General features: G+C 38.1%; 1 protein-coding gene and 1 pseudogene across 2 annotated transcripts in view; one reads left to right on the forward strand and one right to left on the reverse strand.

Annotated features, from left to right (window-relative positions):
• COG5 (component of oligomeric golgi complex 5) overlaps positions 1–27,893 on the forward strand; it is a 349,622-nt gene that overhangs the window by 271,921 nt on the left and 49,808 nt on the right. The gene's annotated exons all lie outside the window — the stretch shown is intronic.
• LOC122727944 lies at positions 420–1,093 on the reverse strand (annotated as a pseudogene).

Consider the following 27,893-nt stretch of genomic DNA (forward strand, 5'->3'; position numbering starts at 1 on the left):
AATGACATTCTGTTGGCTATTAATAAACATTTCTGTGCTACTCATCATTGTTTTATATTAAATATGTTTTGTTCCTATAATCTTTGCATTTTCTTATTCTTTCAGTTTCACCAAAACATTCTAAAAAGCCAAACATTATATATATTTATTGATGAAAAATTCTAAATAGAGGCATTGACACCATCTTTAATGAGAAGAGCTTAATTGACAGTTGATGTGATAAATAATCACTGTACAGAACATTTTGTTTACAAGTAAAATATTCAACCCTCAGATTCACACAATTAAAATGACAAATGGAAGAAGGTAATGGAAGGCTGCAAATCAGCTACAGAGATAAAGGAATGCTAGAATTTTAAAGAAAGCTATTCTTTTTTTTTTAATCACAGGATTTTTATTAATAATTGTGGTAGAGACTTTTAGCTCATTCTTCTAACATTCTCACTGTTCTGGTATTCTCTGTTACTAGCATCTCCACCTTCCACAAAATGTGTTGGGTTTTTTTTTTTTTTCATTTCCCCCTGCAGAGAAGATTTGAGGGGCCACAGGAAACTTTGAACTACTTGCCAACAGTATAGTTTTCATTGATCAGGTGCTCCATAAAGATAATTCTGTATTTACTGAGAGATTTTGCAATAAGGACATTATCAGTCAGGTCAATCCTCTTTTCTTGATGTTTCCATATACTATATTTAGATATCAAGTCATTCACAGACTTCAGGTTTGGTTAACCCCATTGTGTGGCTCCACAATTCTAAGTATGTTAAGTCCTGTCCTTTACAGAACTTTGGGCTAACACCATTGATACCTCTTAATTCTGATCTCAGCTATTTTGGGGTTCACTAGGTGTGTAGTAGTTGCCAGCTTTTCTTGTTATTATCTCTGGGTGCATTTCACGTCTGTACATCTATCTGTGTTCTGTATGATAGGCATTAGTTCTTTTACACTTACTCTTTCTCCATATCTTCCAAACCTCTTTTATAGCCACCTTCTTCAAGCATTTGGCCTTCAGTACTTCAAAGGCCCTTTGCCTTTTCTAAAGGGGTTTTGGAACAGATAGTAGCTTCTTCTTTTCTTCTATCCTGACCATGATTCCAGACAAAGAGGCCAAGGAAAAAAAAAAAAAGGTCATCTTTCTAAAAGGATGGCTTGAGAATATCAAAACCTGCAGTGTAGGTATGATCAGATTTCTAGAATTCTAAATAGATTTTCATATAGAAGTTATTTGAAATTTAGAACTTTCTGGAATATTGAATTCCAAGGATAGATTATGCAATTCAGAAAAAGTCTATTACTGATAAGACTCCAAATTTTCTGCAGAGAAATAATTTTTATAGCATATACAACATAGGAGTGTAGGATCTAGAACTAGAAGAGATTTGAGAGGTAAGGAGGCCATATTATCTACTTTCTTTATATTACAAATCAGGAAACTGAGACAAATTTTTAAGTATCTTGTCCAAAGCCATACAAGTAGACACTATCCATAGTTTTCCAGATACCCATAATGATATAATTCAACAAACATTTACTCAGTACCTAAGATGTGCAAGGCATTGTTTTTGTTTTCTTGTTTGAACCTTTAATTTTTTAGTAGACTAATTAAAATTGTGGTATCATGTGAATGTTTATTCTGTTAATATTCCTGATACAATAATTTTTCCATTCTCTGCTTTTTTTTCTTCTGATGACCCTGATAAAAATAAGTGTCCCATAAACTTTAAAGAGGAGAGTGGAGAGGATCCAAATTATCTTAATGTTAGCTCCGAGTCCTTGGGGCTCCTACTGGGCCCAACTGCAGGAGAATTTTCATTAATAACTGCGAAAGTTGCCTAAGCATTTTGTCTACATGTTAGCACAGCACCAGAAAAGGGGACAAATAGCACTAAGAATACCAGAAGTTCTAGGCCACCTAAAAGAGAGTGACTTAGCTATGGATACTTTCAATGTGAAATTCTTTTCCACTGGCACATTAGTGGAAAAACTGATGGAAGAAATCAATCCCATCAATAATGACTTTCTTACTATAAATGCAACCAGAAATCAAAAGGAAGTTGGAGCTAAATAGAAGGATGGCTCACAGGTTCTCCTTGAAGAGGCAAATAAAGGAGTTGGTGGAATTGGTTTCATCATGTGCACAAACACAACTAGTAAAATTATTGACATTTGATCATCTTACATTCCAGGGCTTATGCTAAGCTTTGGAAAAAGATCAACATGAAAATAATTGCAGCTTATGTGCCAACATCTGTTATAAAGTATGAAGAGAGAATAATTCTGTGCAAAACTTTAGACTGTAAATTAAATCAACATGTACTTTACTACTCTGTTGCCAGTGTAAAGGTATGCTTCGGAGGGAGGAAAGCTAAATGTGGCGGCAGGGAACTTCACCAGGGGAGTTTAGGAAGGCGAGGATTTCAGGCTATAAGAAATCTGTTCTCAATCTTTTTCTTTCTTTTACTATCTTTCAATAAACCCTTAAAAAAACCGAAACTTGTTTATCAGTGATTTTAGTCAGTTTCCCCCCCAAAACTGGGGGGACAGATTAGAACCCACATTTAGAAATTTAAATTACACAGAGATGATTTCAACCTGATCTGGGCGGGGGGTAAGTTCTCAATGTTCCCCAAATGAACATGTTAAAAGAACAGCTATTGGTGTTAAGTATTCTCATTTCCTATGAGTAGTTCAGCCATTATAAATTATTTACCACAAGGAGGAGAACAAAATTCCTAGAAACTTCCTCAGCCAGCAGATATTTGATCTCCTTTCCAAAGCAGAGAGAGATTGCAGCCAAGGATAATACTAATTTATAATGTAAATTTACTTGTAAAATATTACAGAGGGTGATGGTGGAAGATGATATGCTGTATCAGCTCATTAAGGAGTGAGAAGCAATAGAAGGAAAAACAAGTGTCTAGAAAACTGGTAGAGAAACCTAGCACATTTAAGGAGAAACAGGAGGAAGGGAAACTAAGAGATGAAAGATGTGAAAAATCTCTATGCATTTTTATTACAAACTCTTTTCTCCATCCATGATGGTCGAGACACCACTCTGATATCATAGTTCCAAGTGTGCCCGTATGAAGAACTTGAAATGACACTGAAGAAAAAAAAAAAGATGTGCCAAGCAGCTAGAATAGGCCATGTAAACAAAGAAGTCTATGCTGTATACAATTATGAGGGCATTGAGAAATCATTCATCAGTTCTCAAAATAGCTGAAAGAGGAGATGACATCAAGATTAAAAATCTCAGCTCTTATCACCAAAAAAAGGAAAATGACCAAAAAATCAATAATTACTGATCCATTTGCCTCCTTTTTTCCATTTCTACAAAATTATTATAAGAATAATCTAACAAACACTTAGGATTTCCTTGATAAAGTTTTGAGAAGCAAAGAGGCTAGCTTTTGCATATGATATCCTATAGCAGATTACATATTTAATATTACATAACTGATAGGATGCAAGGCCTCATTGTATTTATTACTTATTGACTTCAAAAAAGCTTTTGATCCAATAAAGAGAAATGTAGCTCTAAATGTTCTCCTTCAACAAATTGTCTCTTATGTATATGTCAAAACTATACAAACTTCTTGAAAGACATGAGGGCAAGAAAGGTTTTTATTCAATCTTCTGATTATTAATATCTAACAAGGCATAAGACAGGAAATCACATCCTCACCAAAGTGTTCCTTACTGTTAATGGAATATGTCCATACCAAAATAAAAAAGAAAAAGAAATTCCTTTAAGATAGTGGCATCCAGTAGATGCCCCCTTTGCAGATGGCTTGATCCAGATTGTACCAAATGCTGAGATGCTGCAGAGCTTCCTAAATGAAATCTGTAATCACTCAAAATAATAGAGACCATATTGACCCAGGAAAGAACCAAGTGAATGAAGAATGCCTATTGTTTAGGCTATAGCATGCAGCTCTGTAGACAGTCTGTAGATCTTATCTATCATTTCATATATCTCAACCAGACACTATGAAGAGTTAATGATCTGGGCCCAGAATTGAACAGAACTTCCATATTGCCTTTGGGAAATAAGGCAATGTATTTACTGACCCTTCTGCTAGAAACAAAGGTCCATCCCTGATCTTTTGATATTACTGCAAAACTATGAGTCACAGGATTCCATAATCTCCAAAAAGATCAAATGAAATAAATTCCAGGGTCACCCAGAAGGCACATGGCCCATATAAGTAGACCAGTATATTGCCAGCAAAAAATTGTGCAGAAGAAAGTGGTGTTGAGGCTCAATCGGTCAATCAACAAGCATTTATTAAGTATCTATGTGTCTGACACTAGGCTAGGGACTGGGGCTAAGAAAACAAAAACAAAGCAGTCTCAGCCTTCTAGGAGCTTCTGTGCCATCAGATATAAGAAAGAGATGTGACTACTATAAAAGAAAATGAACTGGTCATGGAGTGAAAATGGCATTTAGCTGGAGAACTTCCTGCATGCCCCAGTGGAGATGTAGAAGTTCTTCAGCACCCTGGAGGGTACTCCTGAGAATTTATGGGTACAATCATGGCATCTTAGATTTTGACCTGGAAAAGACAGAGGCCATCAATTCTAACATTATCATTTTATAGATAAAGAAACTGAGACACAGAGAGGTTGAGTGATTTGCCTAGGATCACAGAGATAGTAAAGTATATGAAGTGAGATTTGAACCCAGGTCTTTCTGAGTCCCAAGTCCAGTAGCCTCTCCATTATTTCACATTGCCTGAACAGGAGTCACATAGGATAAGAAGGTGTGGATGGTTTACGATAGGTGTCATTGCATCTTTGGAAGAACTTAAGTCTTTGAGATCACAAATCCTTTGAAGTATCAATATAAATAAGCCATTTAGAGAAATGTCTAAGTTGTCCTAAGGCAAGACTAATTTGGGGGATATAGATAGATTGTTGTTCAGTTGTTTTTCACTTGTCTTACTCTTTATGACTACATTTGTTTGGGAATATTTTTTGGCAAAGATACTGGAGTGGTTTTCCATTTCCTTCTCCAGCTCATTTTCCTCACATATGAAGAGCTGAGGCAAACTGGATTGAATGACTTTCCCAGGGTTACACAACTAGTAAGTGTCTGAGGCCAGATTTGAACTTACAAAGGTGAGTCTTTGTGACTTCAGGCCTGGCACTCTCCCCACTGAGCCGCCTAACAGGCAGGCAGATAGATAGATAGATAGATTTTATATATTCGTATATACTTACATATATATGTACTAATGGATATTATGTATATGCATGCTACTTAGGAAGTGGTGTAGCTTAATTGTTAGAGAACCAGCCTCAGAGGCAGTAAGATTGTTTGTATTCAAGTCTTTCTTCTGACAGTCCTGGCTTTGTGACTCTGAGAAAGGAACTGAACCTCTCTGTGCTCCAAGGACACTCTCTAAGATTATAAATGGCAGAGCCGTTCCTTATCTGCATTAGTATTGGGGATTTCCTCACTGGAAGTAAACTGATGAAGTTATAGATCTGGTGAAAATACACACACGAACACACACACACACACACACACACACACACACACAGACTACTTGCAACCGCTTTATTTCAATGTCAGAATCATGGAACCTCAGGATTTGAAAAGACCTGTAGGGGCTTTGTAGACCATTCCATCCCTAAGCAAGAATATACCCCCAAACCTACCCCATAAAGAGTTGTTTAGCTTATGTTTGAAGTGAGAACTCCTTACCCCTAAAGCAACCTGTTCCACTTTCAAATATTTGCAAGGAAGGTTTTTCCTTATATATCTAGTCTAAATAAACTCATCCTAAAATCTACTATGTGATCCCCTGCTATCTCTAACTCAGTGTTACTTTATAAAATAAACATTTAAAACACCACCCTCTTTCCCAGGGACAGCAAAGTGTGTATTCAAATGGTTGTTTTCTTAAGGGAAAAGCTAATGTGACTTAAAAAGGAATTTCAGGAAAACTGTACTTGTTTTTTCTTGCTGTGACTGAAGAATAGTTTAGTTTTCCATCTGAAATGAATAATTGATGGATTAAGTTTCTGACAAATCAACATTTTAGGTGACCCAGAGGGCAATAAGAGGCACAAATCGAATTGATCTTTTCCAGTGATGACCTACAAATTAGAAGTGGCATAAGGGAAATTATCTAGATGATACATGATTAGAAAAGGAGGTGAGACAGACATGTAGTAGAAGCTAATGTTAACACATAGACAGCCAAGGGGCTACAATTCTACCCACACAATATGAAAAGTCCTAGAGAGGCATCTATAACCTATAGTCGAGTATATATAGGAAAAACAGACAAGATTCACACTGGACAAGAATATATAGATGGGTTGCAGTTTACACTGAAGAAAGAAGTGTAAATCATCAGTGAAATCATCAATGCATTGAAGAATTGAAGTATATGGTTAATTGATAGGGTACAGAGAGCAAATCTGATCTTTTTGGTGCCAGCCTTGTCCATCCCAATATATATAGTTCAAGGAAGCCAAGGACGTCACTTGACCACCCAGAACTAGTACTATGTTTTAAAACTCTCTGCAGTTTCAGCTTGGACAGAAAGGTGGAGTTGTTAATTATATATAAGGTTTCTTCCTAACCAAAAGGATTTTTAGCAAATAATTTGGTAGGTCCTCAAAAATTACAGGACATATATAGCAAAAGAGAAAATTGTGAAGAAAAAAGTGGCTAGACATTGGAAATGACTTCTAGAAACAATTTACCTAATAAAGCAAACCCACACACGTAATCGTGTGTTCTCCTGTGGCTAATTAAAGGTCACATAAATATTCCTTGTAAATTAGAGAGAAAATAATATCTTAGGTATTACATAAACCTTAATACTTGATCACCCCTTCCTGTCACTCTGCCAGAGAGGTGTGGAATTTGGAAAAATTTTGGAGAAAGTATAGAAAAATAGTTAATGTTCTCTACATTATCAGGTACAAAGATCAGGAAATTATATTTCATTCTTGGATTTAATTTGATTACTGAGAAGGTATAGATTTTCAGAATGCTATTGGTATTTTTATGATCTTTATACATTTTAAAATTACTATGTTTCTAGTAAAAAAAAATCCTAAGTCAGAAGAGAAAATTTATATCACACAATCTCCTAGGTGGAGATAGGGGTGGGGTGGGGGTGGGAGGTGCTTATGGTGATTTCCATTTTTTATCAGTTCTCAGTGATTTGGGGCCATATGGTCATGTCTTGAAAACATTTAAACATATATTACTATAATAGCCCTATTATACAAATGAGAAAATCTAGCTCAGAAAACTTTGTTCTTTCAGTAACATGAGTTGAATTGGACATAGTAGGGATCTGTCATTCAGTTCCCAAGTCTGACCTCTAATAATTTGAATTAACTTCCTTGATGTAATTCATTCTGTGACAAATTAATAGCAGCCTCCCAGGTAACCTTCTATGAAAATGAGATCAGGAATTTTAAGTCTGTCTTCATTTTTAAAGTCTCACCAATAGCATTTGTAGAGTTATAATTCATTTACTGAACAGAATTTCATGCTGAAATGTGTATAATTACATATCGATACTTAAAATGATTATAACAAATATATATTATGGAGAACAAATTTTTACCATTTAATAATAATATTTATTGTTTTCTGCATGAAAATATTTCCTGTCAGAAAAAGTTATCTACTCCTGAGATGAGTTTTATTCAGATTTTCCTCTCATTTTTATAAAGCTCTTATGCACAATCTCTGATGCTGAAATATGAATCAAATAAAATAAGCATTCATTAAGTATCTACTTTGTACGAAGTGCTATTCCATTCTTACAGTATAGAATGAAGGAGTTAACATATAAAGTATATGGGAGAAATGAAGGGATTGATCTAGAAGTCATCAACTCTTAAGGCCCTTTCAGTTCTAATTGATGACTGAGCAAAAGACCTATGGCTCTTAGCATCAGTGGGAATCGAAATGGAATCCACTGATCACACACTCAAAACATAAACCTTCTGCAGATTTCCCCAGAGCAATATGGACCTAGAGTTGTTGTTTTGACTAGCTTCTTGTTTTCTCTCTCAGTGTCACTTATCCTAAGTCTTCTTTTGCTGGACTTTCTTCCTCTTCTCACACTCACCTATAAATATTTTTAGGGTTTCCTTGGAAACCGTAGGTCACTGCAGAACCACTTACAGATACTGAATGCATAGGTGAGGTGAACATGTGGTAGATAACAAAGGTATTGTCAGATATCCTTAGATCTAGAGTAGCCAGCATCTCCACCATACTTGTTGTTACCAGTGCTTGGGCCACATAACTATTCTCAGCCTCAGTTTCTTCATCTCTTAAAATAGGATGGCACCTACTTCACAGCAGTGTTGTGAGGGTCTCATGAGATCATAACTGTGAAAGCTGTTTGTTAGCCTTAAAACACTATAAATATAAATATTAATTAATGGTATTAACTAACGTAAATTGTTGTAGGTTTTTTCCTTCATTCATAGAAATAATAATGAGGAGAAATGTCCACAGATCTGGTATCAGGTATGGCCTTGGGATCTTGCTTGTGATTCTCAATGCAGATACATCAACCCACAAAATTTCTATCTGCTCTTTAAGTCATCATTTGCCTCTGTAAAGTACACACACACAGCATGGTATGGTACTATAGTGTTAACACATATTTTGTATTTTGTAATTGTTAGGTCTTCAAACCTTTTAATTATATGATCTTTTAAAATTAGAGGCATAATCCATTTAAAGGATGAATCCTTATTTCGGACATTTTCCAACAAGGAGAATTATTTGATCTTTCCAGGGAAATGTATCTAGTTCTTTGTCTAAATGTCACATGTTATGAACTGTTAGAAAGTAAAATGGCATTTAATGAAATTGCAGACCATCTGAGACAATAATAAAAGTGACATTTAAGTTTCAGCTACAGTGTAGGTCAGTAGGTATGCATGAAGTCAACAAGTCTAGGAGATGCTAAAGTGTATGTTTTATTTAGCTTTGTATATAAATGTTTTATCCTTCTTATTTTAAATAATTTGGAGAAGTGTCATGCTTATGATTGAAAGAATTCACCTCTGATATTCAAATGGTAAAAAGGCATAAGTTCAGTATTTGAAAAATATAAAAGAATTTTTAATGTAGACCTAAATGTCATTACTTGGTAACTATCAAATTTGAATAATAATATGATATGCTCATAGATGCCCAAGAGATGCAATGAAAGGTAAAGATAACTTAGAAGTGTTTCGAATGTATGTCTCAAGGAAAACAATATATTATTAGCATTTGTTATATTAAATATCCTTTAGCCTATAAATGGAGTATACTATTCCTATGGATCAGCCCTCCTGAACCTCAAGACAGGCTTCTTGCTTCCAAACTATGTATTAGTTTGTCTCTATCCATTCAGGACAACTATCCTGTTCTTACTTAAGATAGATCCCTGAACTGATAATAAGAATAAATTCCTGGGATCTTAGGCAGCTAAATATTGTGCAAGGAGTAAAGTGTTGAAATTTAGAGTGGGGAAACCTGAGTTCAGATCCCACTTCAAACACTGACTAGCTACATAACTTTAGGTAAATCATTTATCCTCTCTGAGCCTCAGTTTCCTCATCTATAAAATGGGTATGATAATAGGTCGTTGTGAGGATTCAATGGATTAGCTTAGTGCTTTGAAAATCTTAAAGTACTATGTAAATTCTAACTAATATTATTATCATGTTTAAAACATATCCTAGCTGCCTTTAGTTCCTTAATTTATCTTTCTGGCATCTCTGCTCCCATAATCAGTGATTAATGCACCTGACACATACTAGGAGCTTAATAAATGTTTGTTGATTGATACAAGCACAGAGTAACATAGTTCTTAGAAAAAGAGTAGCAGTCAGTGTCCAGGCAGAAGAGGCCAAAAGCATGAGTACCCATCTACTTCTTCCTTTTCTCATATTGTACATCATGTTACATAAGAACCTTCTCTTCTGCAGCAGCATCTCATTGGGTACCTACCAATTATTCCCCATGGGAAAGTTTCTTAAATTCTCTTTTTCCAGTAGAGATACTACTGGGAAGGAGAACCTCACCTCTTGCTTTTATGGTATCTTAAGATTTATAGTTCCTGGGAATGACTGACAGATGGTCTAGTTCAGTTCCTATTCTTAGCACCAAGAAAACTGAGGCCCAGAGTTTTGAAGTGATTGTCTAAGGTTACAAAAATATAAAGAACCTGAGCTAGGAATTCTGTCTTCTTATTCCATATCAATTAGTTTTTCTATTATGCAATTCTGTCTCCCTATTTCCCAAGTTATTTTATCATTGTCACTGCCTCCACTATTTTTTTTTTTTCCGCCAGAAAATCCAACTATTCCTGCTAAGAGTTTTCTCTACCCAGCAGGTACAGATAGATCTAACCTCCTTAGGACACTCTAACAAAATTAGTCATGAAAACTAAAAAATGTCATTTAATCATTGAACAATTGATAACCACGGAATTTTCCTTAGTGATTTTTTAGCATTAAAACAAAGTATCATGTTAATATTCATTTGATGGTAGACTAGCTCCTTATATTATTCCTTGTTCCCTGATGACACAGTCTTCTAGATATTATTTCCCTACCACTAATACAATGATTCTTTCTCTTTTTTCTTTCAAGTTGATTTATTTCCCTTTCACTCCCACTTTCTACCTATCAGAATGAGCATTACCTCTTAGCTAGGTGAAATAGTTTGACTATGAAGATGATGGCTTGAAAAAATGGTTGGGTTTAAGGATAAGGGATACAGGCAAATTTAAAGACAGTAGAGAAGCAAACAGAAAGATGTTGAAGATTAGAGGTAAAGGGTTGGGGAATCATTGAGATTACAATCTGCTGGAGAAAATAGGAGTTAATTCCTTTCTCAGAGTGAAAATAAGTTCATGGGAATTTTTTTTTAAACCCAGAAAGATGGACATATTAGAAATTTGTATAAATGAGTGCATGAGATGACAATGTTAATTGAGGAGAAATAGATTAATTATATTTTAATTACTTTCCAGAATAAAATTCTGAAAAGTGAAATACTCTGAATAGACACAGCAGTGGTCCTGGGTTTCCAAAGGCTGTTTGTTAAAAACAGAGTCCAGGGGGCAGCTAGGTGACACAGTGGATAGAGCACTGGCCCTGGAGTCAGGAGTACCTGAGTTCAAATCCGGTCTCAGACACTTAACACTTACTAGCTGTGTGACCCTAGGCAAGTCACTTAACCCCAATTGCCTCACTAAAAAAACAAAACAAAACAAAACAAAAAAACAGAGTCCAAGTTGTTGAAGGTCCTCCTGAAGTGAAAAGACTTTGAGTAGGACTCCCATGACATACTGTGACTTAACACTGAAAAACAGCCTGGATACATTCAAAGAAGTCCCCAAACCACACTGACTTCAGGGCCCTCCATAGCCCTCTTCCAAATCATGAAGAGGGATTTCCACTGATAAAATCACTGGTTTTCAGGTATATTAGAGTGAAATCCATTGGAAAGTAATAAAAACAATAGCTCATATTTACATAATGTTTTAAGGCTTTTCTCTACAACTTTGTATAGCAGTCAGTAGTCAGTAAGTATTGCTATAGGCTAAGCGTGAGAGATACAAAGATAAACAATTCTGGAGCTCAGGCTCACATTCTACTGGGAAAAACAACCTGTAAACAGAAAGGGAACTTCCGTCGATCCCCAACATTTATTAAGCATGTCTTAAGTCCTCTGCTAAGTACTGAAGATACAAAGGTGAAGAAGAACCCCTACTCTCAAGGAACTCAGAATCTAATGGGGCAGACAGTTTGCAAACAAATATGTACAGATATGTGTATACGCACACATACTCACAGTATAAATAGGGGGCACTGATATTAAGGAGAACTAGAAAAGGTTTCTTGCAGAAGGTGAGACTTTATTTGGGGCTTGAAAGAAACCAGGATACAGTGATAAGGATGGAGAGCATTCCAGTTATGTGAAACAACCATTGCAAATGCCTGGAGTCACCAATGGATTGTTTTGTTGGAGGAACAGCAAAGCCAGCCAAGGTCACTGTGTCACAGAATACATCAAGGGGAGGAAGGTGTAAAAAGTAGGAAGGAGCCAGGTCATACCGGGCTTTCAAACCAAACTAAGGATTTTATATTTGATCCTGGAGGTAATGAATGGGAAGCCAGCAAGCTTATTGAATGGAGGAAAGAGGGAGATGGTGAGCAGTGGGTTATATGACCTGTGCCAAATGGAGGATGGACCGTAATGGGGAAAGACTTGTGGCAGGGAGACCGACCAAAAAGCTACTGCAGGAGTCCAAGCTTATATGTTACATATATATATATATATATACACACACACACACACACACACACATATATACACATACACATATATATGTGTGTGTGTATATGTATGTGTATATATGTGTGTGTGTGTGTGTGTGTGTGTGTGTGGGGAGAGAGAGAGAGAGAGAGAGAGAGAGAGAGAGAGAGAGAGAGAGAGAGAGAGAGATCTCACAGTAGCAGCTGCTGGGAAGGGTGGGGGGAGGTGGCACAGATCCTGAAAAGCCTACCAAATGTATTATTTGAGCTGTCTTAAAGGAATCTAGGAAAACTGAATCAACTCAACAAACATTTATTAAGTACCTACTATCTGCAAGGCACTATGCCAAGCATTAGGGGTATAAAGAAAGCCTCCCCCTCCACAAGTCCATCTTCTCAAACAGTTCACAATCTGATGGGGGTGGGGGAATGACAACATATAAACAACTATGTACAAATGAGATTACAAAATTAATTGGAAGGAGTCAACAGAAGCCTAGCATTCAAGATAATCAGGAAAGACAGATTTTATCTCGGTCTCAAAGGAAGTGAGGTAGGAGATGGAAATGAGAAGTGGGAAAATTATAGATATGGGAGACAGCCAGTGAAAATGCATAGATAGACTGAGTGGCTTGTTCAGGGAAAAACGAGGAGGCCAGTGTTACTGTGTCAGTGTGTACAGGGAGAGGAGTAAATAAGAAAACTGGAAAGGTAAGAAAGGGCCAGGTTATCAAGGGGTATGAATGCCAAACAGAAGATTTTATTTTCAATCTGGGGATAATAGGGAATCACTCGAGTTTAGTTAATAGGGGGATGACATGGTCAGACCTGTGCTTTAGGAACATCAATTTGATAGCTAATTGAAGGATGAACTGTAGTGGGGAGAGACTTGAGTCTAGGAGACCAATCAGAAATAGTGGGAATGTTGATTAGATTACATTTCCCAAAGAAAGAGGTAGAAAGTATATGGGAAGTGGAAATTAGAGGTTAAATGGAGAATAATGTATAATTAGGTTGGAAAGATAAGTCAAAACCAGATTTATGAGGGCTTTTCATGACAAACAGAAGAATTTATTCTTTATCCTAAAGGTAATAGGGAGCCACTAGAGTTGGATTTGTTGGGGGTTTTTTGGGGGGTGGGGGGTTTGAGCAGAGGAGAGACATAATTAATTATGCCTGTGGTTAAGGAGAATTGCTTTCACAGCAAAAATAGAGACTAGATTGGAAGGGGAGAGACTTGACACAGGGGGCCCTCTAGTGGGATAGTGGCTGTGTTAGTGGAGGAAAGGCAAGGAAAAGTGGATGAGTTTGGGTAATGATGAGTAGTCCTATAGTCCAGTTTCACATACACGACATGCTAGGGAAGTCACAGAAGGTTAATGTCAGATTATGGGAGGCTTTGAATGATAGGCTAAGGAAACTGGACATCATTTGGTAGACAATAGGGAACCACTGAAAACTTTTCAGGTAGGAAGTGATATCATTAGAGATGGGTTTTAGGAAGATTATTCCATAGGACGGCTAGTGTAGAGAGGGGAATCCAGTTCAGATCCTATTTCAGTAGACCAGACAAAATAGAATAAGGACTTGAGCAAAGATGTTGGTAGTGTGAAAATGACGTTTTTTGCTGAGGACATTCTGATAAAAGATGATGCCTGGTACAGAGTCGTTAATTTCAGAGCATTCAGTTTAAACCACAGTTGAGTACCTACTTTTTTCAGTACTAAATGAAGCTCTAGGTGTATGAAAACGAAAGAATGGCGACCCTCAAAGAATTTACATTTTACATGGAAAAACAGTATGTGCACAGATAAATGCAAACTATATAGAAAATGAATTCAGACTAGTTTCTAAGGAAAGGGGATATGGCTAACAACTGGATGGATTAGGAAAGATGGTATCTAAGCTAATCCTTGAAGGGAGGTAGCGTTTCCAATAGAATGCAGTAAAGAAAGAAAGCATTACATCATGAGGATAATAAGCCTGTGATGTTTAGTACAGAGAACAGCAAGTACATCAATGTGGCTGAAACATAGAATGCATGAGAGGGATTCATGTGAAATAAATCTGGAAAGATAGGTTAGAGCCAGACTGTGAAGGACTTTAAATGCCAAACAAACAGTGGAGTTTGTATTTTGTACTAGAGGCAGTAGGGAGCCATTGAAGCTTCTTGGTCAAAGTAGTGATATGATCAAACCCATGCTTTAAGCATATCGATATGGCCTCTATGCGGAGGATAGATGAAAGATATCAGAGGCTAGAGACAAGGAAACCAATTAACAAGCTGTTTCCACAGCCTAGGGTGGGTCATGATGAAGGCCTGGTTTAGGGTGATTCCTATGTGAGTGAAGAGAGATGCAGGAGATGGTGTAGAGATAGGATTGGATATAGAGGAAAAGGGAGAATGAAGATTTGAGGCGGACTCCAAGGTTTTGCTCTTGGGTCATTAGAAAAATGGTGGGTGGTCCCCTCAACAAGAATATGTAAGAAAAATGGATAATTTTATGGGGAGCATAATGAAGTTTTTTGGGGAACAGATTGAGTTTGAGACACTGATGAAATATTCAAGTGCCTATGTCTAGCAGGCAATATAGGACTAGAGGTCAGGAGGGAAATGAGAGCTAGACATGTAAATTTTGAAGGAAAGATGTTGAGATCACTGAGAGAATGGGTAGAAAGAATAAGAAGAGAGCCTCGAAAGAGGCCCAGGCTATACCCAAAGTATAGGCCTTAAAGTAAGATTTATCAGGAGTTTACCAATTTCCAGCAAATTATAATGACTAAGATATTTCGTTCTGTCTTGTCCTTTACATGGAGGTGGACATCCTAAACCAGCCTGCCACAGTGGTAAGCACATTGCAACTTGGTGCCTCCTACTCTCAGAAGCAAAACCCTGCCAAACACAATTATGCCATCTGGGAAAAGAGAGTGATGAAAGCCACATTCCAGAACTGACAGCTCTATTTGGAAGCAGGCGTCGCATCTGCTTCTGGTTGGAACCAATCAACGGAACTTAGAGTATTTCTGGACCAAGCATAAGCTAAAGTAGTGACAGAGCTGCTAGTCCCTTTCACTTTCAGGTCTAATGTATCCTCAAAACAGAGAACTAGAGCTTACCCTGTCCAAAAACTGAGTCCTATCATTTCCCAGGAGAGACAGCACAGATCAGCATTCTACTACAACCTAAAAACTGTGCACAACGTTCTGTCTCTGGCTTCAGTGCCTTTCATGGGGTATTCCTCTATTTGCTATCCTAAGGAACTAGGAGGATGCTGTTTTCCTCTACAGTGGTAGAGAAGTTAGGAGGTGAGGAGGGTTTAGGTGGGAAAGGATAATGAGTTCAGTTTGGGACATTCTGTGTTGAGTTTAAGATACCCACTGGATATCCAGTTTAAGGTGTCTAATAGGTAATTGGAGATGCAAGACTGGAGATCTGCAGAGAAGTTAGGGCAAGATGGATATATCTGAGAATCATCAGCATAGAAATGATAATGAAATCTATGGAACCTGATGACTTCATCAAGTGACATAATACGGAGGGGAGAAGAGAAGGCCTTGAAGAAAATCTGTGAGATTACTTTGGTTAGAAGCCTTGATCTGGATGACGATCTAGCAAAGGAGTCTGAGAAGGAGCAGTCTGATAGGGAGGAGAACCAAAAGAGAGTGATGCCCCAAAAACCTAGAGAGAAAAGAATATCAAGGCGAAGAGGATGATTGAGTTTCAAAGGCTGCAGAGAGGTCACGGTAAATAAGGATTAAGAAAAGTCTACCTGGTTTAGCTATTAAAAATCATTGGTAACTTTGAAGAGAGCAGTTTTAGTGGAATGATAAGCCGCTGTAAGAGGTTACAAGAGGAAAGTGGAGGTACTTCTTGTAGATACTTTTTCCAGCAGTTTAGCCAAACGGCAGAAGAAATGTAGGATAATAGTTGGCTAGCAGGTATGGAAAGATCAAATGAAGGTTTTTTGAGGAAGAGATGAATGTGTTTGTAGGTACTAAGAGCAGGAGCCAGGGAAAGATTGAAAATAAACGATAGAATAGAGATAATCTACCGGAGGGGATGGGACGGAATATGATCATTTGTTCAGGTAGAGGGCTTGCCTTGGTAAGGAGCGAGACAGCAGTGAAGGTGGAGATGATGGCAAAAGGCATCTGAGTCATATGAGAAAGAGAAGAGAAAAGGAAACTCATGGCAAATGGCCTCAGCTTTTTGAGGTAAAAATGAGGCAAGGGGGCAGCTAGGTGGTGCAGTGAATAAAGCACCAGCCCTGGAGTTAGGAGGACCTGAGTTCAAGTCCGGCCTCAGACACTTGACACTTACTAGCTGTGTGACCCTGGGCAAGTCACTTAACCTTCATTGCACCCCCACCCCCCCCATGAGGCACAGTTCTCAGCTTAGGGAGAAGGGGAAGGGAGCTATGGGATGTTTGAGGAGGGATGAAAAAGTTTGGAAGAGCCCCTCGGGGGGCAGTAAGTTGATAAATGAAGTTTAATAGGATTGCCTAGCAGGTTGAAGTTGTCTAACATATGTTTGTAGTGGACCCATTTAGAATGGTTGCATGAATTCCTTTACCTTCCATCAGCGGCACACGTTTAGAAGCAAAGGCTATATATGATGGAAGTGATCCAAGGCTTAAATTTGGCAGAGCACATTTGGAAATAAAAGGGGTCCAGGGACCAAGAGGAGTACTGTTGAAATGGTTCATCAAGGGCTCAAGATAGGGTAAAAAGGAGAGTAGCAGTTGCAGGGGAGATAGCTTGGGAAAGAATTAAGGGATCAAAGGATTGGAGGTCACAATGGATTGGATGAAGAGTAGGGTTTGGCAAGGGAAGGCCAAGGGAGAGGAGGAAGGGTAATAGATTATGGTCAGATAAGAGGATTTCAGAATGCATGATCATGGTAAGATCAAGAGTATTACCATCTTTGTGTGTGACTAAAGTGGGATGGAAGAATTAAGATCTGCCCATCCTTTCCTTTACACGCTCTGGAATGCCTGCTTCCTAATTAACAAAATTGCCTTCATCTTATTTATCTAACGTAATTATTTTTTCTTCTTAATAAGCATTCACTTCCTTTAAAGAAAATCCTCATAACAAATATGCATACTCAAGCAAAATAAATTCCTTTATTGGTCATGTCCAAAGATGTGTGTCTCACTGCATTTTAAATCCATCCCATTATAATGAATCATGCTTCAGCTTTATCATTGCATTGATCAGAATTCTCAAGTCTTTCAAAGTTGTCATATACTTTTCCTACCTCTGTTCACTTCTCTGTATTCATTAGTGATGGTCTTCTCAGTTTTCTCTGAAACCGTCTATTTTGTCATCTCTCATATTAATGTCATAATTTGTTTAGCTTTTACCTGAGATATGGACAACCTCTTAGTTTCCAGCTTTTGCTACTATGAGAAGAACCTGCTTTCATCTCAAACCTTTATTATTCCTTCTATCTTCCGGCTCTCACTGAGGCTTTTCTCCCTCTGCATGTCATCACATCCTTGGCCACCCTTTCCTAGGTCAGTTTGTATTTTCATTCATACTGCCTCTGTTTTATGGTGGAGTCATTGAATACTCCTTGCTCCCCACTGCTACTCCTAGACACTTTCCTACCACCATCACTCAGCAACTTCTCCATTGAGTTTCACACTAAATTGATCACCAAATCCAAATCCTGGTGGCCATTATCTACTGACCTCTAGGATAATCTTCTTCCTTTTCTAGTGAATTCATTGCCTGACTTACATTGTTTCTCTCCATCCCAACTTCCGCCCTTATGCTATGACACTTCTATATGTATGTGTGTATTAATTTGCCTTCAAATACTCGATTCCTCAACCCATGGCCCATATCTCCACTCTTCCTCAGCCTGAAGATGGTCATACATGGAGAGGGTCATACACTTGATCTTGCCATCACCCACGAGGTCCATGTACATGAACTTTAACATTTCTTCATCTGATTATAACCTTTTCTTATTCTTCCTATCCCTTTGCCTTACAACTCCTAATCCTATTCTTTGCCTTCATTGTGATCTCTGATGCATCTGCCTTCAGCTTTTCCCAGGCCATTGCTCATCTTGGTGAACTAGTCCAACTTCACACTGTTCTTTTCTCTCAAGTCCCTTGCCTTCTCATCCTATCACCAATCTTGTCTTGCCAGGCTCCAGCCTGGTATTACTCCCACCATCCTTTGCCTCCACTTCCATTTACATACTACTGAACAATGTAAGAGAAATCAATTCACTATCCCACTCATGGTGGCTTTTCTGAATTTTTCATCTGACATCAAAATTATCATGGTTCACCCTCCCCCCACTCTCTTATCTGAGAACTTTGCCTCATATTTGACTGAAAAACAAAAAGAGGCCATCCAATGAAAGCTTTTTCTTTTCCTCTCTTCCTCATCTTGAATCACTCAAAATTTTCTTTCATTATCTCTTCATTTGTCTCTGCTTTTTATGAAGAGATCTTTTGTGGAAGATTGTCCCCCTATCATTTCCACTCTTCTCCCCATCTACTGACTGCTTGCCTGCTACCTGAAAACATGCCCATATCTCACCCCATTCTTTTAAAAAAAAACAAAAAACCTCACTTGATCAGACCACATCTGCTAGCAAGTGTCATGTATCTCTCTTTCCCTTCTCAGCTAAATTCCTTGAGGAAGCCATCTGTCTTTCCTCTTCTGTCTTCTCATCCTCTTCTAAAATCACCTACAGTCTGGTTTCTAATCTCATTATTAAATGGAAATGAATTCCTCCAAAATCATCCCTCAATTACTAAATCTAATGGCCTTTTTTCAGTCACCATCCTTAAGCTATCTGCAAGCTTTGACACTGCTGATCACCCTCTTCTCCTGGTTCTGTTGCTACTTATCTAATTGCTCTTTCTCTATCTACTTTGTTGGATCTTCATCCAGATCACATCCACCAACTTTGGACGGCCTCCCAAGGCTCATTCCTGAACTCTCTTCTCTCTCTTTATCTATGTAATTTCATTTGGTAATCTCAATACTGATAGGTTCTATTATCTCTATGTAGATTATTTCCATATATACATATCTAGCCCACTCCTGAGCTCTAGTTTCATATCACCAAATGCCTTTTTTGGGGGGGGGGGCAGGGCAATGAGGGTTCAATGACTTGCCCAAGGTCACACAGCTAGTAAGTTTCAAGTGTCTGAGGCCATATTTGAACTCAGGTCTTCCTGAATTCAGGGCTGGTGCTTTATCCACTGTGCCACCTAGCTGCCCACCGACTGCCTTTTGAACATTCAGGACTGGATATCCTGTAGATATTTTAAACACAACATGTCCAAAATAGAACTCTATCATCTTTTCCCCAAAACCTCCCCTCTCCCAGACTTCCTTATTCCTGAGTAATTTAGTCTCACAACCTCAGTATCATTTTTTATTCATGCCCTATATTCATTCTGTTGCCAAGTCTTATTATTTCTGTCTTCATGTCAGCATCTTATATATCTCTTTCTCTCTGCCCACACAGCCACCTCTCTGATAAAGGTTCTCATCCCTTCTTGCTCAAACAACTACAATAGGTTTTTGATTGTTCTCTTTCCCTCAAGACTCTCCTCAGTCTCATCCATCTACCACTCAGGTGCCAAAGTAATTTTTTCAAGCACCCACCGGTTTGACCATGTTACTCTACTCCTCAGTAATCTCCCTCCAGTAAAGGTTCTCTGTTATCAAAGATTAAAAACTCTACTTGGCATTGAATGCCCTTTACAACCTGTTCCCTTCCCATCTTTCCTCTTGCTCCATTCTCTCTGATCCTTGCCCAGGACAAGCCCTTTATCTTTTCAGTGATTGGCTTTCACGTCTGGTACGTGCTCCCACCACGAGTCCACCCTGATCATTTCCCCAAGAAAGCTTATCACCAGCAGACTTACCAACCTTCAAGATTGCTTCAGCTTTGGCACGCACTCACACCGCGTCATTGCCCTCTGTACCCTCTACGTTTAAACGGAGGGCTAGAGAGCAGAGACAAGAACTCCTCCCAAAGCTTCCATTTTTGTTTTGTTTTGTTTTGTTTTTGTTTTTTCGGGGCAATGGGGGTTAAGTGACTTGCCCAGAGTCACACAGCTAGTAAGTGTCATGTGTCTGAGGCTGGATTTGAACTCAGGTACTCCTGAATCCAGGGCTGGTACTTTATCCCCTGCGCCACCTAGCCGCCCCCTCAAAGCTTCCATTTAAAAGAAGGCTCCCAGGCTAGCTATTCGTTTTCTACCAGTTGCCCCCCAGCCTCCTCCCCTCCTGCAGATACATACACAAATCCCTTTTCAGCTTTCTTTGGTGTGTTTTCTTTCCCCCATTTGATTGTAATGTCCTTAAGGACAAGGAATATCTTTTTCTTAGCTATATCCCTATTGCTTAGCACATAGTAGACACTTAAATGTTTATTTACTGATTGACTGACTCCCTTCTCCCTATGGTGTCCTGCATCCCCTGCCTTTAAAACTGGACCAAATCCCCCCTTCTTCAGGAAGCCTATCTCTATTTCCTGTCTCTACTCACATTGTGCCCCCTTCCCAATGTCCTTCCTTTGCGAAGCCCTTTCATCTATTCTGTATATAGCTTGTATGTGCAGAATTGCCTTCACGTTGTACCTCCTTGAGGCCAGTGACTCTGTTTTCCCTGTCTCCCTAGAACTCTCACAGTGTCTGTAACATAATAACTGACTAGGAAATTTACAAAGTATTTTCCCAAATATCTCCCTCACTTCCACCCTGTGAGGTAGCTATATAATGAGTATTATTTCTGAGGAAATTTATTTCCATTAAATAGATGAGGAAATAAGGTTAGAAGGAAGTCACATAGTAAGAATCAACACAGTTTCTCAGACCTAAGTGTTCTGATTTTATCTCCAGTCTGCCCTCAGCTTCATCTTTCTGCAAAGCACAAGACTGATAAGTGAAAAAAACTATAGTGTGCCTTCTAGACTCTGAGCGATCAATAAGCTAACATGGCCAAAGATTCTGTAGGCAGACCTTGGGTAGGCAACAAGTATTTAGTAAGTGCTTACTATGCATTGTGGGAAGTGCTTGGGATAAAAAGAAAGGCAAAAACACTTAGCACCCAAAAGGAGTTCACGTTCTAATGGCAGAGACAACACGCAAATAAATTAGCAAATAAATACAAGATATATACAGACTAGATGGAAATTAATCTCATCGGAAAGGCACTACCAGCTGGAAGGACTGAGGAAGTCGCCTCCTGCAGAGTTGTTAGAATCACAGTTGAATGCAGTTTTGCCACTTACTAGCTTATGTGACCTTGGACAATCAATCAACATGGATTTTTAAAGAGCTTGTTATGTGTCAGGCACTAATACAAAGACAAAAAAGATACAGTTCTTGTTCTCAGAATTTGCATTTTATCATAGGAGACAATATTGTGTGTATAAGTATATATGTAAACACATATACACATGTATGTATGTATGTATGTATGTATGTGTTATTAAATGTATTTTTTAAAGGCAGTTTAGTAATAGAGGGCACTAGCAAACCTGAAAGATCAGTAAAGACTGTGTAGATAAAAGTCTTGTTTGAACTAAGACTTTAAGGAAAAAAGATGAGAAGACAAGCTAAGGAGGAGAGTTCATTTCATATATGGGGGATAGGGAGGGAAAAGGCATGGAGACAGGAGATAGGGAAAATTACATGTAAGGAAGAACAAGAAGGCCAATTTAGCTGGACAGTGGAACACGGAAGTGGGGGAGGGGAGTGTATAATAAGATTAGAAAGTTAGGTTAGGGTCAAGTTATGAAAATCTTTAAATTCCTAAGGAGTTAATATTTCATCTTAGAGACAGCAGTGTGCCCCCAGAATTTATAAAGGAGGGGAGTAATTCGATCAAATATACCCTTAAGAAAAGTCACTTTATCACATTTTTGGAAGATTGATTTAGAGAATGGAGTATCTTGAGGCAGGGACATTGATTAGGCTCTGAATAAATGCAATGGTTGTATGAATAGCAAGAAGAGTAAATGACAGAGATGTTGTAGAAGTAGAAATAACAAATGAGAGAGATATGCAAGAGGAAGAAAATTCAGTTAAAAATCTGGAGTATAAGCAGGGATCATCAATGCATTATTAATTAAAATAATTATTCATTGAAGTAGGACCTTTACCTAATAATTGACTATTATAAACATAATGTTTACATAGTATTTACTATTAGCCTAATAGATCAGGCAGTAAGCATTTTTTGAAATGCTTGCTATATGTCGATCACTGTACTAAGCACTGGAGATACAAAGAAAGGCAACAATAATTACTGTCCTCAAAGGAGCATATATTCTAATAGTTCTGGTTATTCTATTTACTTGAAGGGAAGGAGAAGCACTTTATAAGTGCCTTCTATATACCTGGTATGCTAAGTACTTTACAAATATTATTTCATTTAATCCTTAAAACAAACTTGTGGGGTAAGTGCTCTTAGGATCCCCATTTTGCAATTGAGAAAACTGAAGCAGACTGAGGCTAAATGACTTACTTGCCTATGGTCATATGGTTAGTAAGTGTATGATGTTGGATTTGAACTCAGTTCTTGACTCCTGGCCTAGTCCTAGCTGCCTACTTGAAAGCAGTAAAACTTACTTTCCTTAAAAAGAGTTATTCAGACTTTTCACTAATATACTAGTTTTAACTCAGATTATTTTAAATTAGCAAATTTTTACTATATATGTATTCATGTTTTTGCCAAAATTCTAATGTTGACTAATATCTCTAGCCATAATATTTGGCATTGCAAAATAGGAAAAATTCAAGTTACTATTTATGAGGAAGAGAAATTCTTCTCTACTCAAGGACTTAAGAACCTGCTGGCTCATGACTTTATATTTAATTAAGTTAACAAACCAGTACTTAGGAAAAAGTGATTAGTCTTCAGTAGGTAGGAGTTCCATCTGTTCAAAAGCATAGGCTTCTTTGGAGAAAAAAAACAAAAACAAGGTAAATACCCATGAAAAAGAGACATTTAATGGTCTTGTTTAAGAGATCCTCACTTATTAGCATGTATAAAGGATTGAAATTCCCCTATGTGGTTACCAAACTCTGTACCAGGTGATGATTTTGATTGACAGAAAACAAACATTGAAAGAAGATGAAAAAGAGGTTAATGAAATTAGTATAATCTGATTTAAAGAGTTACATGACAGAGATATGGGATGACCAAACAAGGCAACTTTGATTTACAAAACTATTTTTAATTTTAGTGTGTTAGTTTTGCTCATATCCCTTCTATATGCAAGACATTTTCCAAGTTTTTGATCATATGCTATAAGTTCCAAATCAACTATTTCTTATCTAGCATTTTTTTTTTGGTAGTGGAGCTTTGGGTGAAGTTCTAGCCTGATGCCAGGATGAGACCTTACCTTTGAATAATTTCATACGGTGCCCTATCCAAGTTGAACTAACTTAGCTATAGATAAATATTTGCACAGTGAAAACCTCATTTATATGGGGTTTATTTATTTGGCAACTATAATCTGTCCTGGAACCAGTAATGCACCAAATGCTAAGTGCTAGAGATATAAAGGCAAATACATGATCCCTACTCTCAAGAAATTCACTTTCTAATGATGTGTGGGGCGGGGGGTGTGTGAAAGGAAACAGACAAACAACTAGATACAAACAGTGTAACATGGCCCCTACTCTCTGGCCCCTACTCTCTGAAGGTCAAGTCTTCTCATCTTCACCCAATTACAGTTTTCTATAACCCCTATGGGGTTCGCTTGCCATTGGCTCAAGCTTCTACCATTTATACACTGCCCCCTCCCTCCCTTTTAGGGGCCAGTGTCTAGCACCTCCATTCCATTTAACCACTTTGCATCAGATCAGGAATATTTGCTTCAAAGATATAGCAACAGGGGCAGCTAGGTGGCACAGTGGATAGAGCACTGGCCCTGGAGTCAGGAGAACCTGAGTTCAAATCCAGCCTCAGACACTTACTTAACACTTACTAGCTGTGTAACCCTGGGCAAGTCACTTAACCCCAATTGCCTCACCAAAAAAAAAAAAAAAAAAGATATAGCAACAACTAACGAACATTTTCTATCCCCTCAACACCCACAGTTTGGAGGTATGATACCTAATATAACAATCATGTAGGTCTCTGAGGGGATGGGGTGGAGGGGAAATGAGACATACAGCTTAAGTCAATAACTACATAGCATTAGTCCCATTAAGTTGAAGCCCCAGATGCCTTGCTTCTTAGGACTTGCTGTGCTGGTTGCAACATTCAACTGCATTCCTGAATAAAAGCAGTCTCATACTGGCAAAAATAGATAATACAGTGTCCTCAAATTATAATAGCTTGCTCATTTTATTCATAGGAAATCTTTTTGGGCCCTTGCTTGCAACCTCTTTACTCTTAATCTAGACATAGTTTTAACAAGTTTAGTATTCTAATGTTTTAGCCCACAATGTATTTAAAGCAGGAAATTAGATGGACTGTTGGAGGCAGGTATACCTAAAACAGCAGGAAGTGATAAATGAGATAAGAGAAAATAAAATACCAGAAAAAAACTCAGAAAGGATAAAAATCTAGAAACTGTTCATGTAACACAATTAGTTTTGTTGTACAATTAGGATTTTTTTTTGTTTGGGGGGGGGTTGAAGGGCAGTGGGGGTTAAGTGACTTGCCCAGGGTCACACAGCTAGTAAGTGTCAAGTGTCTGAGATCGGATTTGAACTCAGGTCCTCCTGAATCCAAGGCCGGTGCTTTATCCACTGCGCCACCAAGCTGCCCCCTACAATTAGGATTTTTAACAGAATTACCTCTGCTGCTACATTTATCAAGAAATCTTTTATAGACTTACAGAGCATCTATACAGATGTCTTGTTAGAGGGCACCCTAATGTTTGCACTTTGGATTATTTTTCAATATTACGTAACACCTGTTGGTTAAAACTATGTGACTCAGAAGAAGGTATCTGCTATAGAAAAATGTTGATTGAAAAGCCTGCTTGTTTTCCTCTCATAATTTTATACAGATTACTCTTGATACCTGTAGTAATTATTTTCCAAGTGTAGCTCCTTGATACTTGAATTCTTTCATTCTGATTGCTTGTAGTATGTTTTCTTTGACCTGGAAGCTCTAGATTTGAGCTATAATGTTCCTGGGAGTTTTCATTTTAGGGTTTCTTTTAGGAGGTAACTGGTGGATTCATTTGGTTTCTACTTTGCCCTCTCGTTTTAAGAGATATGGGCAGGTTTCTATTATGATTTATTAAAATATGATGTCTAGGTGGTTAGTTTTTCTTGTTTTTTGTCTGGGTGGAGTGTCATGACTTTCAGGCAGTTAAGTGATTCTTAATTATTTCTTTGCAACTGTTTTCTGAGTCAATTGATTTTGCTATAAGAGTTAAAATTTGGGGGCAGCTAGGTAGCACAGTGGATAGAGCAGCAGCCCTGGAGTCAGGAGGACCTGAGTTCAAATCCAGCCTCAGAAACTTGACACATGCTAGCTGTGTGACCCTGGGCAAGTCACTTAACCCCAATTGCCTTACACCCCCCCCCCAAAAAAAAAGAGTTAAAATTTTGGGGATTTTTTCCAGTCTTTTGACTTTACCAAACTTTGATATTTCTTGTTGCTTCATGGAGTAATTAATTTCTGTTTGATTAATTCAGATTTTTAGGGAATTTCTTGCTTTGTCAAACTTTTGTACTTCTATGCCAAGTTGTTTATTCTCTTTTTAGTTCTTTCTTCCATAGCTCTCATTTCTTTTCCAATTTTTTCCATTAGCTCATTTCTTTTATAAAAACTTTTTTCTCTCTTTTTAAACTCTTGCTTTACCTCTTCCAGAAATTTATGCTCAACCTAAGATTTTCTTTGAGATGTTACTCGCAAATATTTTGGAGTCTTTTTCCTGTTCTGGGTTTGTGTCTTGAGTATCCATGTAATCATAATAACTCTTACCTGTAGCTCCAAGAAACTATAGCATGTGCAGCAGGCACACCCCAGTTAAACCATGTCAGGAGATGGGCTAAACCAGATTGAAGCTAATCTGCAGGCCTCAAACTCATAGGTGAGTTAGGGGGATGTCTGCCCAAAGCATGAGAAGAGTTTCCCTGGTGGAATGGTCAGATGAGAATAATGTGTTGCAATAGCCATGAAGACAGCTGAAACAGGTGCTGTGGAGTGCTTGGAGCTTGATCAGGCATTGAAAACACTGCATCCTGTACCATTGCCAATTGACTTGACTTTTGTCCTGCCATCGCACATATATGACTCTGGGAGTGAGAATGAGGCTGACAACTTTGTGCTACTGTGCCTCACTTAACTCCAATTCATGTGCAAGTCAACAAGACATCACCCTGTGATGTCACTGGGCCTCTTTGAAAACAAAGGAAGAACAACAGCATCATAATAGCTTTTCATGATGGGATTCTCTCTCTCTTTTTTTTCTCCTTATTTTTCCAACCTACTTCCTGACTTCAGGCATTATATTAGGGCCAGGCTCACTTCTGCAGGGACTATCTGAACTGTTTCTGTTGCTGCTTTCTTGGGGTTTGAGTATTATATTATTCCAGGATCCCAAGGACAGCTCAGCTTGGAGATCTGCAAGCTTTCAGTGTAACCATAGGCATCTTTATGTGTGTTTTTGGACAAAGTCTGAATGCTGCCTCCCTCATTTGAGCTCTGCAAGTTCTTATCGTCCTGAGTTTAGGTCTGAGCAGCTGGCCTATAGGCTTGCCCCATTTGGAGTTTCAGTAAACTGCTGCTGGACTCAGTAAATTTCAATCAAATGGAAAGCCCTACTAATTCAGGGTGACAGAACTGTAGGCTTCTCTGGTCTGAAATTTCTTTCCTGGTTATTCCTCTGCAGGATTCAGACTGGCCTAGAAGGTGGAAAGGAGACCCTTCTTACTTCCCAATCTGAAGAATATTCTTCTGGGTGGAGAAAACAAATCACGGGAGGAAACATATCTAATATGCATTATTTTATTTTTTTTTAGTGAGGCAATTGGGGTTAAGTGACTTGCCCAGGGTCACACAGCTAGTAAGTGTTAAGTGTTGGAGGTCGGATTTGAACTCAGGTACTCCTGACTCCAGGGCCGGTGCTCTATCCACTGCGCCACCTAGCTGCCCCTCTAATATGCATTAAACATAGAGTCTGATCTTTTAAAAATTTTGTTTTCTCCCTCAACACCATGCAATTGGAGTGAGAGATTAGTACTACATAGATTCTTGAATTCATATTGCAATGTAATTTGAGTATTATAATTTAAACCCTTTTTAACACCATCAAAATGAAAAGAGTGAAAAGTATAATAATAACTTGAAAGTTTAGGGTAAAACTGTCCATGTCTGAATGTCAGAATGATGTTGCTCTTTGCAAAAGAAGTATTTGCCATTGTTCTTGATTTCACCAATGAAGTTCTAATAAAGGGTTTTCTTTCATCTTATAAATTTCATAAATGTTGGACAAAATGCCCCTGGTGGTTTTATGCACAAATTTACCTAGACTTGTCCTCTCCTTAGTGGGAAGGCCACATAGCTAGAGAGACACAAATAGACTCTGAAGCTGCTTCTGTTATACTTAAAATATAATGTAATACATT

This window comes from Dromiciops gliroides, chromosome 5 (genome assembly GCF_019393635.1).
Source record: "Dromiciops gliroides isolate mDroGli1 chromosome 5, mDroGli1.pri, whole genome shotgun sequence".
In the NCBI taxonomy this organism is placed as follows: domain Eukaryota; kingdom Metazoa; phylum Chordata; class Mammalia; order Microbiotheria; family Microbiotheriidae; genus Dromiciops; species Dromiciops gliroides.